The sequence below is a fragment of the Cupressus sempervirens genome, chromosome 3 (assembly GCF_028749045.1).
Source record: "Cupressus sempervirens isolate cs-2001-9-10 chromosome 3, ASM2874904v1, whole genome shotgun sequence".
Taxonomy (NCBI): Eukaryota; Viridiplantae; Streptophyta; class Pinopsida; order Cupressales; family Cupressaceae; genus Cupressus; species Cupressus sempervirens.
In genome coordinates, this window is record NC_143120.1 from 695,766,569 (window position 1) to 695,785,023 (window position 18,455).

General features: G+C 34.5%; 1 pseudogene; it reads left to right on the forward strand.

The window, feature by feature from the left end:
* Nucleotides 1-1,902: 1,902 nt before the first annotated feature.
* On the forward strand, nucleotides 1,903-16,960 carry LOC149568644 (protein EMSY-LIKE 3-like; annotated as a pseudogene).
* Nucleotides 16,961-18,455: the final 1,495 nt, after the last annotated feature.

Consider the following 18,455-nt stretch of genomic DNA (forward strand, 5'->3'; position numbering starts at 1 on the left):
GTTTGTGATAGTAAAAAAAAATCATTTATCATTTTGTATAGATAATAAATGTTTAAGAATTCTATTGCTCAAACTATGGAATGCCATACCTAGAATACTTGCAACAATCTTCATAACTGTTAGCTTACATTTGTACCAAGAAATCTCCACAGAAACTATTGTACTATTCTAAAACAACATTGTTTCTATTAGTTATATGATAGAGAATTTAGAAGGAAATAGACATAGAATGAAAGATATAAGACAAAATAGAAGAAAATACAAACCTTCATGGTATAGCTTGAGAATATATATAATCAGATTGTGTATATCTATCACTAGGAAGATAGGTTAGAGAAGGGCTTGGAAACAACTTAGAGAAGATTCATTGTCTTCCTTTATCCTGACTTGTAGCCTAAAGTCATGTTTAGATCTTTGGTCTTAAAACAAGTTCTAAGGGGCCCAAAGACTTCAAAATGAAGTCAAATTCAAAGAGTATAGTTACATGTTTAGATGCAAATCTAGTTAGCTTTTTTCCAATTCATATTTAAGGTTGAAAGTAAACTATTGTTTGATATTTTCAAATATTTCATGAAATACTTACCATGTGTTTGTGTTCAAGTCTTTGGTCTTTTCTAGTCTTGTAGGATCTTGAAATACAAAGAGTTTATATACAAAGTTGATTAGGTTTCTTTCAATTCATATGTGGGATTCAGTAATTCAGTGTTAGTTACTATTTTAAAAAATTCAAATATTAAAAAGTTACAATTTTCTAGTAGAATTTTGTGGTAGAAAAATAAGTAGACAGTTTTGATGTATCAATTTGATATGGTGGTTATTGTTTTGAAAATCAGTTAGTTTAATAGTCAAATGTTAAATTTGATCAATAAAAATAAGATACTTATTTATAATTTCTTAATCTTATATAAAAATTACTATTGACTACTTGCAATATTGTTATAGATATTCAATTGTGGAATTTTTGAGTCAAATTTATTGACTCAAAAAATACAGATTAATGAATTTGACATGAAAACTACCCACTTAAATCCTGATAGCAATATCAAAATTTGACTTGATGGTTGTTTTCCTTATAGAAACAAAACTCTTGATACTTTTGACAGCATTTTACTCTTTAACTTAGAAATCTACTTTAAAATGTGATCTACAATTAGTCAAAATTTTAAAACTATATCCTTTAGTTGACATCAAATTTTCATAATGCTAAATGTTAATCATGACGACCTTTCAATTCAAATATATAAAAAAATTAATTGGAAAATAATTTTAAAAAAATAATACATTAATTTTTAAATTTTTTTTACACTGGATCCAAAGTTTTCCAATTTCAATTAGCTATTCTGAAGAAAGGGAAGACAAAACTCCATGTGAGGTGGCCCAAATCAAAGCTATTGTGAAAATTGAGCTTTGAATAATGTAATGTATGTGAATGAAAGTCTTGAGGAAACTACCAATCAATTATGATGTATGAACAAAGATTGCCTTCTCCTATACGCTAGAAAATGTATTAGAATTCTCAGCACAATTTGCATCATATGCAAGGATAATGAGAGCTATTAAAAGATGCCTTATAATCCTAACTAAAAATTGACTAGAACATTGTTTTTTTCTTAGGCTTTCATTTTCTTTGTGATTGGTTTCATGAAACAAGATAAATGATTTCCTCATTCCTAGTTTGACTGCCATGCATTTTTTCCCATAATTTATTTTGGGAGGCATGTCTTTCCTATTGTAGCAAGTGGAAACCCAAAATTTTTTAAAAATCATTCTAAGTTGGTTAGGGATAAGGATGTTGATATTCCATTTGTGAAGTATGATAAATTGATGTCCAAAAATGAGGATAAAGGGGATAATCTATTTTTGACCCAAAAGAGACCAATTGAAGTTGGAGACACCGAGGCTATGAGGTATGCAAAATGGATATAGTTTAGGTCAGGGAATTGCATTTGCAATTTCTATTTGTACTTTGGCACTTAAAAATGTGCTTAAATATTTTACAGTCTGGAAACACGGATCTCAAAGAAAAAGAAACTCAAGATCAATGTCAATAAACTAGTTGGCCAGCATGTTGTCTTTGATGATGAAGGGAAACCAGTGGCCCCATTGGCAGCATTTGCAAATAGACAAGCTAGTGATGTTCAGGAAAACCAGATCATAGGTATGATTTTTAATTTTATCGACATATCATTTAAGATATTATAGGTATCATTTTGGATAAGTGATGTTTGGCAAGTTGTAGAGTGCATCATTCCAATTTGATTTGGTATGATTTTTTAGCAGTAAATTGCATAGATTTTGGTTAATATACATTTGCCCACATTTCATTGGATCAAATAAACATGGTTAATATAGATGGAACATAGTTCATAGATATTCTCTTATGTTTTAACTTTTTTGGGGAATATAGATAAACATTTACCTTTGAATAATTGAAACTAATTAAATTGATATGAAGTCATACTAAATCCTACTTAGCATATAGACCAACTTGGGATTGTTGAATACATACAACCACTGCATATAATTGTCATCTAAAAATTGCCTAAAAATTTAATATAGAAACTAAAAAGAAATTTTATGCCAAGAATGCACCACTGGTATGCATCATAAATCTTCTCAACCTAATGCATTACCTCCAGAACCAGGCAAAATTGAAGATCGAACAAATGAGCATTGGAGAAAGAAGTTATGTTTCCTTTGTGAAGAGCCATAAACTCTTGGATCATAGATGCTTGGGTGAAGGATAGATACATTACATTGAAGTGGTGTTAGATACAGACTCAGACTCAGAGGATGAAGTTATGATATTTGGAATTTTTGTCAGTCATATCGCTAAAGGTATAAGAACATGAAGTCACAAGGAAGTACACTTGATGATCTTCCCTTCAAGGGTTTGACATTTGTGGAGTGCTAGAAAGAGGGAGGATGGATATTTAGCAAGGGGGGGATGACTATTTTTATTGATGATGGGACCACCTAGAACTTTATTGGTGAAGGTGATATGGAAATGAGATCCTGGATATGGATGCAAACTAACATCTTACATTGTCCTTAGCATAGTATTGGAACATAGATAGCTAAGTCCTAAAGTTGGGTTTCTATTCCTTTCTTGCAATGGAATTGATATTGTGAAGTGTGTGTGTATGAGATCTAGGACTAATGTTAATAACATGATAAATAAGAATAAACTATAAAAAGGAAAACATAGTTTTAAGCTAGATTTGGGATAGCTATACAGAGGAACTTGGATCTCAAAAAATGGAATGTGAAGTGTTGGACAACAACAAACTATGAAAAGGAAAACATAATTTTAAGCTAGATTTGGGATAGCTATACAAAGAGGAACCTAGATCTTAAAAATGGAGTGGAAGTGTTAGACATAGGTGTTGAGTACGTCGGTTTGAAGGTATCTGAAACTGACATAGATGAGTTGTACTATTGTAAGGGGCTTGCAATGATGTCTCCCAAAATTTCAACCTAGAATACCAAGATGAGGATTCTAAGTAAATTAGTTCGAGCTTTTTGGCTTGTTAAAAGTCTATTGCAAATTGTAACAATCTTCTTTATGTTTCTATACCATCTTTGCTGTTAGATCTAAACGTGCACTCACAAGAAAAGGGGAAAAATAGTTGTTTTGTATGGGGGCTTGCCTAAGTTAAATCCAATGTTAATGTTCCCACCTCCACAACAATTATTATGATAAAAACATGTGTCCTAGGGAGAATGGCAACAAAGCAATAATGAAATATTGAAATGAAATGAGTATACCATAGATATGAAACCTTCCCATGAAGTTTCACCTAAAGTTGTCAATGTAATGCTCTTTATGGAAGTCTTGCAACTGTTAATGCAATAGTATGTCAAACATGAGTCCATACTTAAAATGGAGAATTCTTGTAGCTTGCTGCTCAATATGCGAATAATTTAGAATTAGAATGTTGTATTAGATTAATAAACTCTTTAGAGTTGCTTAGACATCATGAATAATAGAAGTTGTGCTTTTATATAGGGATGACAAGGTATTTTCAAATGTAGGTTGACAACCAACAATCTAATGCAAAGATCAAGACAAGATCATGAATGGTGGAGGTTGAAACTCACAAATCTAGTAATTGGGGCCCCTTTTGGAGGGAAATAAACCAATAAAATGGGTAATGATGTGTCACGGTCTAAAACAAAAGACTTAGGTGCAGGAATAACATTTGATGATGATAAAGTTGTAGGTTTAACAATAAAATTAAAAGGTAACATAGATGATAAGTGGGCTTAAAATGATCTATAGAGGAAAGCACACTAAAGTAGGTGCCAAGCAAAGTGTAAAGTTGTGAAGGGTATACAATTTATGACACTAAAAGGTTTGGTGAGAAGAAAAGCTTGAAGATAGAAGAATTTGGAAGTTTAAATGCTAGTCATTCTAGGCACCAAAATTATCAAGCAACTCAACATTATAATGATTGCATTCTTCAAGGGAGTATTCAAAGAAATATTAATGTATGGAATTTAAGTTCATAGAAGGTGGAAACAAGTTTTCTCAAAGGGATCTCAAATTAGCTATAAAAAGGTGGCAACAAAGAGGATGGAGAGAATCATTCGTAGTGTCCAACTGTAATCCCTTCTAAAACACAGCCAAGTTAAGATTCCACAACACCATCATTATTTCTATAGGTAGATGGTTGTTAGGTAGGGGCTTCAAGTGTGAGGTGGGGCATTCACGATCAACACTAGGATCACTATTATTAATGAGCTACTTGTATGGGAAGTGACTGATCAGATCATAAACTTTCTCCTATCAGAGAGGAGGAGTGATCAATGCCCAACCAATTCAAATATTGATTCCATTGAGTAGGGACAAAGCTCGGCATTAGAGAAGCCCACTAGGGTTAGAAAGTTATCTTACCAAGTAGGAAATACCTTTCATTATGCTTGAATATAAATATTGTAACCATGAAATAAGAATACATATATATATATATATATATATATATATATATATATATATATATATATATATATATATATATATATATATATATATATATATATAACTTAATTAGATTGTTAATAACTTGTGAATTAGTAAAAAGATATGTAGATGTATTATAAACTTAGACATGTGGTAAGAATTTTTTTGTAGCATATTAACTTTTATGGGCCATAACTATAGTGAGGGATGAATAGCAAGATATGATGAGGTGCCCTTTTTGTCACAACCCTAGGCCCTAGGGTGGATACTTTGTCCCTTGGCCCTATACCTAATCAGGTTTGTGTAATTGGCAGAATCATTATGCCATTCTCCTTCATCATTCTAACTTAGTCCCTCCACCATGGCTAAGGTCCTTTAGCATATTCTCTTGGTCAAAGAGGGGCTAGCAAGGGCTCATGGTTCATAACTTTACTATATTTCTATATGCACAATGTAGTTCATAACTTTACTATATTTCTACATGCACAAGGCCAAGTCAATGTTTATCTATGGTTTATTATGCATGTGACAATTTATAGCCAATTATATCTTGAAGAAGTTTGTTAGAGTTTTCTTTCAAGTTTACCTATTCCATTTGATAATAATAAATATATTTGCTAGCTTCTATCAAATTGACAATATTGATTCTTGACTATTTGTTTATAATTTTGAGTGAAAATGGTAATGGAAATATGGCCATGCTCAAGCATAGTAGGGACATGTAAGGGAATGGGAACTTAATATACTCGTTGCTAGGATATTTATAATGCAGGGATGTCATGGAGGCAAGGCAACCTAAGTGCAAAGCTTGGGCACAAGTTCATAAGCTAAAGTCTGCTCTTGATGAACATAGTTTGGAATTGCATGTCAAGGAAACCAATGAAGCTAAGGCAGTGTACCAGTAGAGACTGGTCATTGTTGAAGGAGAAATTGCTAACTCAAGGCAAAATCTTGATGTTGTAGAGAGGTAGCTACTCTTTTTTTTAAAGAAGATATGTACAGATGAGTTGCAAGTTTACTAATGGTCAATGTTTTATTGATATATTGTGCCGACCCATTTCAAATGGTGTCACTTTTCTTCAGGATTTCATGCTGGTTTGTTCGATCTTGTTTGACTCAACATTTTTCTTATGATCAATGAAATCATGCAAAATGAAAATCTATCCCAAAGATTGGTCATAGTAGAACAACTACATTTTCCTAGGTTGAAATGCTAAAATGGAGGACAAGGAAAACATATAGAATCCTAAAGCTGCAACTAAATTATATTTTATCAATGTAAGATTATACATGTAAATAAAGAACAATTTGACAAAAGATTATATTTTATCTAGCCTAAAAAAAAGCAATTTTTATCTTATTGAATCTTTGGTGTGGGAAGAGTTGTTTGTTTGGAGAGTTTATATCTCTATTTTATTTACTTTCTTACTAGATCTATAAGAAACTAAGAAACAAATCTAATTTCTTTGTCAAACCTATAAAATTATATTTAACAATCTCATTGATTGTATAATGGGGTATGTTTCATATCCAAGAAAAGTGGGTTGAGAGAGCTTAACAACTTTTAAGCACGAAAATATTTTGTTTAGTTTAGGTGGTCCCCATGGAGAGAACTGAGCAAAACCCTCATTTGATTTGTTGAGCAAAAGAAAATTAAGAAAAAATGAGCAAAAAGCTCCCTACATAAACTCACTTTGACGTGGGCATGTACCCTATTGCTTAATAGTAAACAACTTATGCACCTAACCATGTTTAGGTGAATTGTTGTTAGGAAATTAAAACATTGGAACTTTGATGGTAATATGAATGGGTTTTGGATTGAGAATCATAGTGGGTCCTAGTTAATAGCAGAGGTAGAAATGTTTATTTGACTTGTGCTTAGTAGAACAAGTGGAACTTGTAAATTGGTTTGTGGTCACAATTTTATCGATTTGGTCTTGCTATTTCACTACAATTTCCTTTGACTAGGTAAAGATGTAAATCTGAGGAAAAGTAGGTTTGATTATATTTTAAAATACTAGTTAGTTAAGGAAGTAGGATGCTTGTTGAGCTTGGGGATTGAAGGTGCAAATAAGATGTTATTGACGAAGGTAATAAATTATAATACATTTTGTTGTGCATCTTTGTATGTATTTGTGACACATGTCCATAATAAGGTGCTCTTCTTCGTAAATTCAGTAGTGAATACCAATATATTGTTGGTTAGGCCAAAATTTTCATGTGACCTGTGTCTAGTGAAATAAGTGGAAATTTTAGATAGCTTGAAATTGGGCCATATATAATATTAAAATAAAATGACCAATATATTGAGGAAGTTTAAGCTTTGGAATTGTTCGTGCAAATAAGAGTTATTGGCCAAGGTAATAATAAGTTTCTTGTTTCCTTCCATACAGAAGTGTATATTACACCTGTCCCTAGTAACAAGGTGCTTTTCTCCCTATACAAAGAGGATAGAGGTGGAGAAGATGCTTACTTTATCCTTATAGAGGAACAAGTTGTTGGTGTTGCTAATGGAATGGGAGGGTGGGCAGAAGTGGGCATTAATGTAGGAGATTATGCTAGAGAACTCATGGAAAATGTTGTTGTTTCCATTAAAAGGGAGCCTCAAAATTCAATTGATCCAATTAAGGTGTTAGAGAAGGCCTGTTTGAGTACAAAGTCACAAGGATCCTCTACTACTTGTATTTTAGTACTTTTAGATAAGGTAACAAAAAATTCCTGAGTATCCTACATTATTTGTTTTGATTTGTTATATTATCGTACATATCTTTTTTAGTTTTTGTTCATAAAATTATTTGTAGATTGGAATCTCTAAGATTCTTCTAAAGAAAAAGTTGCTCACAACTAGATTTATTGATATGGACTCATTTACTTCTTCATGTTTCTAAGTAAGTTTTCTTTTATACTCGAATATCTATTTTTTCATTATTTTTTATTTTTTGAAAGCTATTGTCATGCATTGGAAATTGGAATATTCACAAATGACAGATTGATCTTATTACTTGCTATGTGTCAAATATTCTATATTCTTCCTCTGCTATTTTCTCTACTAATGTATTGTGTCTATGGGGCTGATTTACTGATGAAGGTTTTACGTTTTTTGATGATTGAGGATGTACTACTATATGATCTCCTTGCTGGATGCAATATCATAGATATAAGTTGTATCAAAAATTTGATCAGATGCTTCTCTCAAATTGATGTTCTTTATTGCTGTTGTGACAGTTGTTTTGAAACAACATTTTTTTTTTTTTTTACTATTGTAGTTGGGTGTAGGAATGATTAGAGTTGTTCCATGAATACATAGGCCTAATTCATGGAATGAAAATTATTGACTTGTAATATATAAAGCTAATAGTGTATATGTAGAATAGGGTGGATCTAAGTGATCATAGTGAAGAGGAGTGAGGACGAACATTGAAATTGGGTACCCGAATATAGTAGTGGTTAATCAAGCCAAAAAAAGGAGATGTTTTGTGTTTGGGAATGTTATGTGATGTTCATTAGATGGTGAATCCATCTTCAATTTTTGTAGGAGGGTGTAGAACTAGGAGATTGTGGAAGCCCTATATAACAAGGGTTTTAAGGCACAAATTGGAGGTTTTGATGCTATAGACCCTTTAGAGTTAATTCCTTTTCCATATGGCCATTTTAAGGTATAACTAGTCACTTTTCTAGAATTGGGTTTGATATGATGTCATTTGTTGATACTTCCTTTGGAAAATTGGTTAATTTTGTACATTGAAATAGGGTACTTGTCTTGTTTAATAGTATTGGTCCAAAACAAGTATAAGGTAGCCTTTGGTATGTTTTAGTACTCTAAAAATGGTATTAATAAATGTCTTTAGATTGACAAGCGTTGTGAGAAAAGATAGAGTTATTTATACTCCAAGTATGGTGTAGGGTATTGGACAACTTGTTTGGCTTCTGGGTTCAATTTGAGGGAGTTTTGTGAAGTGGGCATATGGGATTGAAGTAAAGCCTTAGTATTCTTTGAATATAAGAAATTGAGCCTTATAAAAATAAATTCATCATTTAGGATCCTTGGAGGTAGTCTTGATAGGTCATTTCCTTGAAGCATTTACGATTGTTGATAGGCCCAAGTGTCTAAACCACTAAAAAATTTAAATTCTCATTGTGTTTTGAAGACCACCACACTCCTCTCTACATCACTAATACTATAGATTCATATGACATAGGATGGAGCTTGGCTTTTAAAAGCTTGAAAGAGGCAGGATCGCTAGGTGGTACGCTGCCAAAATGAGAAGAACCCTAGCAGACTGGTGTAGGGGTGCACCATTCCACAGTAGTCCATGTTGGAGAAATATATAAAGTCCTTGAAATATTAACACATGGATTGGGTGAGTGATATTTATATATAGATGTTGAGAATCCCCTTTCCATGAGCTAATTGTTCAACATAATATTAGTTAACCCCATAAGTTTTTAGTTTTATTTGTTATTTTTCAGATTTTACATCAATATTTATAGTTCTATAATAAAAAATTTAGAATTATACCAGGCTAGAGCTTATCATAAAACAAGCTTTTAATGAGTAAATCCAGCATTGCTCATACCTTATTACTCAGGTACAAGACTATTCAAAACTAACAATGAATGATGTAAAAAGATTATCTACCATAAACATGTCACTAAGTGATGTCAATCATCTTGTATTGCTTCCAATTTCATTTTAAAACAAATCAAGTTACAATAGTCTATAAATTTTTGTGCAGAATTGAATTGCAGATCATTGCATGTCGGTGATTTGAGGACCAAAATTTGTTTACAGTTATTGAAATATGCCATTTATTCGATATCTCCCTACAAAATGCACCAATGACCAAATTTCAAAAACTCGAAAATACAAAAAAATTTTGCAAAATTTCCAGTATCTGTTCTTCATGATTTCCATATTTTATGAACGTGGGAAAAAGGAAAATTGACATTTTTTTTGTCTTGAGTATGTTTTATAAGGAGCTTAGCCCATGTCAAAATGAAGTGGGGTCACAAAATACATTTTCATAAAAAAATTTATATAGTTTCTACTTTTTTTTTTTCCTTCAGTGTGCTTAGTTTTACTGAATGGGCCACATGGTGAACCACTTATATTTGTCTAGAATTTTCTTTAATCTGTTAAGTAAAGGATGGAAAATTTGAAAATAATGGAAGTTTCTTAAATTATAACAAAGTGGGTTCATGTAATATACCCTCATAAAGTATTTGAGATCCTTTTTTATGGTGTTTTCTTCCACTTTTCTTTTCTTCAGTATCCTTAATTTCACTAAATGTGCCAGTGTGAGCCTTTGATATTCAACTAGCATTTTCTTTTAGCTATTAAATTCATCATTTTCTTCTTATTTCTTGTTTTGAGGCCATAATGATACTTCTGCGTGTCTTATTCTTACTTGTTGTTGCATTTTTTGATAATGTTATATCTGTTTTTATCTTATTGCAATGTTCAAACATTTTATCTACTATAAAAAAAATTTCATGCATTTGTTCTAAAACTAGAGTAGGACCAGATGATGATCTTCCTCCTTCTCATCAAAATTGACTAGCAAGAGGTGGTGGCCGGGATTTTGGGAATGGAAGGCCTTCTGTAATTCCAATGTCGTATGCTAGAATTCAGAATGATATGGAGCCTTAGATTCACTGGCTTGAACAAGAGGCATACAGTTATGTTCTTAGAGCCTTCAAGACACAATCAGATGCAATTACATTGGCATTTTCCTATTCTGTAGGGCCCATTTGCCGTTGCACCAAAAGCCATGACTGTTAGTGAACATGGAACACCACATAATTAACCACCTGTGGGCAGGGAGCGCTTCGCATCACCCAAAAATCTCCCCCTCGACGCGCATACCAGGTGCTTACGTGGGTCGGGAAGGCACCGGGGAGATTTGAACCCATGACCAGGCCAAAACCAGGCTCTGATACCAATTGTAGGGCCCATTTGCCGTTGCACCAAAAGCCATGACTGTTAGTGAACATGGAACACCACATAATTAACCACCTGTGGGCAGGGGAGCGCGTCGCATCACCCAACATATTCTGTACTACATACTCATCAGTATCTTCTATCACACATTTTATTATTTGACATTAATTTTCTTTTCTTTTCTTGCTATTTATTTCATTTTTGAAGAACTTTTTTGCTTGTTGTGCTTGTAGATTTTAGGGAGTTAACTTACATGTCTTGAATTTATATTTTTATCTTGAAACTTATGGGTTCTTTAAAAATAATTTGTTTCAAGAAAAAGAGGGTTTGATGTCTGAGTTGAGAAAAGAACTTAGAGTTTATGATGAGGAGCATAGGGAACTCTTGGGGAGAGTCAATGCAGATGATTTATTGAGATGAATAAGGTTCAATTCATGCTCGTTGTAATACATACAATTATAGGAAATAATTTTTTTAATGGGGAAAATTAAATCAGTGCTCATTTTGATGTTTTAGGTAGTTTCATTCATTTGATTAAGGAGATGGACAAATTCTTATGATGAAACATTATTAACTATTATGCACATTGTTATTTGTGAGACTCCTTGTTAGATCTCTGTAGTTTAAAGTTTTTCTTTTTTAACACTAGAGAATCTCCAAAAGTTGTACAGAATGAAAGGTTTATTATTAGTTATTTAAATGTTTGATCAGAGAATGGAGACAAGGAACTCTTAACCAAGGTGGCTTAATAAGAATTGGTCCACTAGCCCATGATCCATCCCCTAGTCCAACTATTTCAGCATCATGAAAGAAACAAAAAACAACTCATGTGTTGCCATCTCTACCAATGCCACCACATTCAATGATGCATCCTTTACCAACTACTGCAACAACACAACCTTCATCATCATAAAAAAGAGGAGCTTCTCTTGGAACTAAGAACAAGAAAAACAAAGCAATGAGCAATTAATTTCTAAATTTTCTCAATTATTATTTTTTCTGTTGCTTTAAATATTTGTCTTCTAAATTGTTCCAAGTATTTATAAGTTCTATAATAAAAGAGAACTTTTGTTTACTACAAATTCGGTAAATGTCTGTGTTGTCTACCCCAATCAAGGCTCGGCAATTACCTCCTGCTCTTCCAACAGTAGAGAGAGGATAGTTTGGGAACTGAGGACCATCAAAGCCTCCAAGTTTGAGTGAAGCTGCAGCTCTTGACCCCTTGGCGGGCAAGAAAGTGAGGATAAGGTGGCCAAAAGACAATAGCTTTTATGAGGTTGTTATTACCAATTATGATCCAATTAAGGTATTGAAATTATTTAAGTTCAATGTTAACAATTTGATTGTTGTTTTATGGAAATTATGATATCTATGTGAAATATTCCTACTTAGTAAACATTTTTTTTGTAATAACACAGGGCCACTGAAAAAACCTTATACTTGAAGAGGTCCCACTTCATATATTGTAAGGTCATTGCTACAATATTTTGTTGTCTACTTGGTATTTTTTCTTTCAAGGTTGGGGTTTTAAAGATTACAGTGCCACAAATTTGGTATCTTTTACCATACGTTCTTTCATTATGTGTTGTCTGAAAAACCTAGATCCATGGCTTATGTTTACCTTTTTAGTATAGATGAAAAGTTTGAATATTATTCATGATTGCTAAGGATCTAAAATTGAAAAAACGTATAGCAATAGGCATAAAACCAACTATACAACTAAAGCTTTCCTTGAAATTTACTTTAAAATGAATAGGAATTTTCATAAGATTACAACACCAGATAAGTAGATACTTGGATATGATTATTGTAATATTTTTCACAAGTTACTTCTAAAGTGACTGATATACCCAACTAGTTGTATAGGTAGAATTTTGCAATTATTCCTCATTATTTCTCTCATCCTCCTCTTGTCCTACTACCTATATGTTGCTCTTTTCTAGACCTATTGTGAATATCCCCTTCATGTGAAGAAGGATTGAGATTCCATTTATGTTGAAACTTTATTATCATGGAAGATCTTCATGTGAAACCTTGATGCTAGACGAGGGCTCACCATTAGATCAACTTCAAAATCATTGAACAAATGCACTATACAATGGCAACCACTGCCAAGCCTCTTCCGAAATTGTGTTGGTCCAAGAAGATGATCTAAGAGAGACTCCATGGGCAGGCATTCGTTGGGGGATTCACCTGCTCTATTTTTTTAAAACCTCATAGTTTGGTCAAAATTTTGACCAATTCTTGAAATTTTTCTACCAATATTTGGTCAAAATTTCCACCAATTGTTGAAAGTTTTCAACCAAAAATTGGTGGAAAATTTGACCAATTCTTGAAAATTTTCTACCAATATTTGGTCAAAATTTCAACCAATTCTTAAAAACATTTGACCAATATTTGGTCAAAATTTTGACCAAAAATGACAAATCAAAGTGACCAAAGACAAAAGACTTTTCGACGAATGTATTTGTCAAAATTTTGATCAACTTGCAAGTTGGTCAAAATTTCAATTAGAAAAATTACCATGAACTACTTGGTCAAAATTTTGACCAACCTAGGTCAAAATTCAATTTTTTGAAAATTGAGTCCAAATTTACTAGTGGTTCTTCCTAACAAGAAGAAGATTAGCTACCCATGAGGAGTGCTTGATAGGAAAAATTATATTAGCCTCTATGACTTTGATAGTTCTATTCTCATTAAAGGTTCAAGCTTAGGATTTACTAGCCTTTACTTCTGTCTAATAGGATTTGCATCATGATTTAAATCTATAGTATGCTTAAATAAGGTTGGGTCAAAACTCTTTAAGTCTTCATATGTCCAAGGAATAACATCACCGAATTCTTGACATAAATTGATGAAAATTTCTTGTTCAGTCTTAGTGCATACCTTTCCCAAGCTGAGAGTCCTTCCATCGACAGTGGTGATAGGTGTGTAGTCATCCCTCTTTGTATTCAAGTTTGAATCTTTTCTTCTTGATTGATCATCAGAGTTGAATATGTCTTCCAAAGTGACTAGACCGTTAGGCAATTTTTTGGAGTTAAGGTACGCATTCTGATCCCCATACTAACTTTGTAGCTTGGATTGATTTATAATAGAGAACTTTGCTTCATTTGTAGGAAATTAACAATTTACAAATAAGAATAAAAAACTTACCAATTAGTACAATTATCTGGGACATCAAGCCTTACAACAATTTTGATTTGTTGCTCCTTTACATCAGCAACATGCTCTGGTATATCATGACAAGCACCACTTTATACAAACCTATCTGTCATGCCCAAATTTTCTTGAGCAAGACACACACATACACACATACAATAACAATATTCAATTTTATTTCTTGGAAACAATTTAAGAAATATTTAAACTAAAGTATATTCATAGAATTGAAAAGTCCTTTCAAATAATACAATCATAATTGGATCCTTACATCAATTTACAAATTACATGAAGATCTACTTCTAATCTTTTACAATACATAACTTTTACAAATGTTCATAATAAATAATCTTCAAATCTCCAACAAAAAGTGAAAATCTTCCAAGCTTTTCTTCAACATATATCCATTTAGAAAACCTATGCAAAACAACCCTGTAAACCATGGAGAGCTCACCTTCCAGCCTAGGTCTCTAAGAGACCACCCACTGAGCTTGGAGAACCAAGACCAACCGGGTAACAATCAAGCACACACACATAAATCAACAATACATGATACAACATTTAATACCCTTTTCAGCTTGCATAGTAGGTTACTAGAGGAACCAATTATATGGGTGAAGGTGTGCCTAAAAACCTCGAGGAGAAGCCAAATATAGAAAACCAAATCTTCCTTCACAAGGCATACAAAATAAATACCAACTCTCACAAAATTTCTCCCCTTATCACCCCCAAAGTGCATGACAAAGTACTATAACATGCAGCCCATAATAGTGTTGGAGTTGAGGAAAGCCAACTCCGAAGATGCCAAGATCACCTGCATGCGAAACCTGTCAAAGAGAAGCCATAGAAGGGAAGAGCATGGAGCACGGGCAAAAACCCTAAACAGACATGAGAGACACCATGAATGCAAACACAATGAGAAATGATGTGATGTTTTGATGATGTTACAATGAGAGAGAGCCCGAATAGAAAGAGCTCATGGAAGCTTGTAGAACAAGCTGGAAGGAGGTAGAAGATAAGATTGACAACTCAGCACACATCCACAAAAAGTGGAATATGCTAAAAAAGGAGCAAACTCCCGAGTTGTCAACAACTAACCACTACATGCATTAAATATAAAATATTAAATAAATGCATGACCTAAGTAAGCTTAAGCAATAGAATAAATAATTAATTATTAATTATTTACTCTAACACCCCCCCTTAAGTACAACTTAGGGAAATGCCTTAAACTCACAAAACTAAGATGAAATGCATAATGGGTCCCGGCAACGAGGCCATTTTAGGTACCCATGTACAATGCAAGAAGAATGCAACCTCTGTAAGCGAGGAAAGAGAGAAAACCACATGGGAAAAACCCTCCCCCAAAAAGAGGTAAGAACCCAGTGAAGAATTGAAGAAGTCTCCAACTAGGGAAATTGTCCCCTAAAACAGGAACAAGGAATGATCATGAAGAAGCAGCATCACTGAAGCATGAAGAAGCCGCAAATCTGCCAAACTGCTGATCTGAAGAACCTCCATGGAAGAAGAAGGCACAAACTGAGCATGTCTATATGGTAGATGATCCATCTCACCGAAATGCATAGGTAGCCAGCCACTGCAATCGCCTTGTATATAGGATCAACCACTGAATACATAGTTCACACTATCGAACCATCGAACCATGGATGCATTAGAACACAGCATAACCCCCCCTTAATGCAGACAGGGTGTGATGACAGGCAACTAAGAAGGTGAGTCAAATCTCCTGCAAACGAACCAAGAGCGAGGAAAGAGGAAAAGAGGTACAGACACCGATAAAGACACGGTCGAACTGACTCTGCATGGGCTAATGTCGTGGAAGGGACACTCACTTGACAAAGGGAGAATGCCTAAAATAGCACACAAATAATCTCCCCCATGGTGCTTTATGAAATAGTGCATGCACAACTGACTCAAAACAACATTCATGACTCCCAGAGTGCAAAAGTGACAGTTTATCTCAGTGCGAAATAAAAAAGTGCTTCAAAAGGATAGCTACAATGATCAGAACTAAAAAAGAGCTGAACCAAAAGAAAGTACAGCCAAAAAGAAAGCAAACCATGCCAGGAAAATGATCCTCGGGCCTAAAATACTCAAAATATCCATCATAGAGCAAAAATGCCAAAACTATGATAGAAAGAGAAGAGGCTAAAAATGAAGAAAAAGGACTACATTTCTGAAAAGAACACAGCACCAGCTTTCCAGAAATATAAATTTTTCAAAAAACTGACATAGGACGCAAAAGATATGCATGTCGGAGTCAAAAACAAGACTTTGGACTTCAACAGAAAAAATAGGCAATAAAAAAGCATCAAAACCAAAAAATACCTACATCAAAATCTCCGTCTTGGAACCAGCTTTTTGGCGCTTCTTTCGGATTGGAAAAATACCTCCGTATGCAAGAGTTATGGCCAAAAAACCAAAGGTAGGTCCAAAAGCAATCAAGAGAGTTGCGTGCAAGGGCTGATGCAGCGTTGACGTCAGCAAGTCAGCTGATTAAATTTGACGGTTTGGTGGCCGTCGCAGCAAAAAAAGAGTGCCATGTGGCAGTACTAACGTGGCAGGGGTGACATGGTGAGTCCACGTGGCAAGGTGCCACGTGGCGCCCAGGCCACGTGTCACCCCCACAGTGGCTGATGTACCCTGCAGATGTGGCGTAGAGTGGGCGGGCGGAGGCGGCCGCAGGGGCGGCGGAACCGGGAGGAGATGGCCGCAGGGCGGCGAAGACGGAGGAGCCGCCGGCGGAGGGCGGCAGCCGGGAGGAGGCCGAGCCGCGGCGGAGCACGGGCGGCGCTGCCTACTGCAGCCGCTGCGGGCTGCGCGCAGGTGGCGCGGTGGTGGCCCGGCGGTGGCGCGCCCGAAAACCCTTTTTTTAAAATTTTTTTACGCTCTACGTCCGTACGATCCGTACAGCAGCAACCCTGGAGGCCTCAAAAAATCGCCCTGTCTCCAAAAATGACAAGTTTTATATGAATCCTGACTGCAAACAGCCTTCCGAATCCAATGGTGATGTCCGTTTGGGCTGAAAGTGCTCCAAAAATCGCTGATCCCCTTATTTGAAGAAAAATTGCACAAACAAACTAGGGTTTGTGACTTCAAATCACAGCTTCAAAATTTATTCAATGAAGCAGCAGCAGGAAGGCTCTAATACCATGTTGGAGTTGAGGAAAGCCAACTCCGAAGAAGCCAAGATCACCTGCATGCGAAACTTGTCAAAGAGAAGCCATAGAAGGGAAGAGCATGGAGCACGGGCAAAAACCCTAAACGGACATGAGAGACACCATGAATGCAAACACAATGAGAAATGTATTTACAATGAGAAATGATGTGATGTTTTGATGATGTTACAATGAGAGAGAGCCCGAATATAAAGAGCTCATGGAAGCTTGTAGAACAAGCTGGAAGGAGGTAGAAGATAAGATTGACAACTCAGCACACATCCACAAAAAGTGGAATATGCTAAAAAAGGAGCAAACTCTCGAGTTGTCAACAACTAACCACTACATGCATTAAATATAAAATATTAAATAAATGCATGACCTAAGTAAGCTTAAGCAATAGAATAAATAATTAATAATTAATTATTTACTCTAACAAATACATGTTTATCGCTCTTCCTTCCAAGGAAGAGACTCTGCACTCAGGGGATGGGCCCAACTAACGCCTTCACCCGAAGGCCACTTCTTCCCTCCCAAGGGTGAGTGATGTCCTTCCACACCCATAACATTACACTCTCAAAAATCAAATGAAAATAAGGCAATAGAAATTCATCCACACCTAACAATACAACAAGAACACTGAACAACACACATATGCATCTGTAGCAAAATTTGCATACCTTTCTCCAAGCTATGGTAAATGAACCGATTTGAGAAGAGCCCTTTATCCATCCTTAATCCAATCTCCAAAACCAAAAATCTCTAAAACTAAAGAGAGGGTGAATGCCAACTCTACTTTCCAATTTCCCTCTAAAAGAAAAAAAATTCCTAATTTTTCTCCATCATGAAAGAGAACAACACTTTAACTCCACCTAAGTTTCTCTATTTGGTTGGTATTATCAACTCACTAGAGATAAGGTGGGAATTTGGGTAAGTCTTCTTCCATTTTCGCAACACTTAATAAATGGGATTTTTAAAATTGTTAGAAAAGAGATTTTAATTCTAGTAAAGCCAAAATTAAAGCCCTAACATATAGTACTAGCATGTAGGTAACTTAATTTCACTAAAAGAACACTCTAAGACTCAAACAAAGCCCTCTAAAGTCACCCTAAACTTGAAATCCGAAATTTAATTTAGTTCAAACCTTCATAAGGTATTTTTATGCAGGGGGATGAAAAATTAAACATTTCTAACTGGTTAGGAATAAGATTGG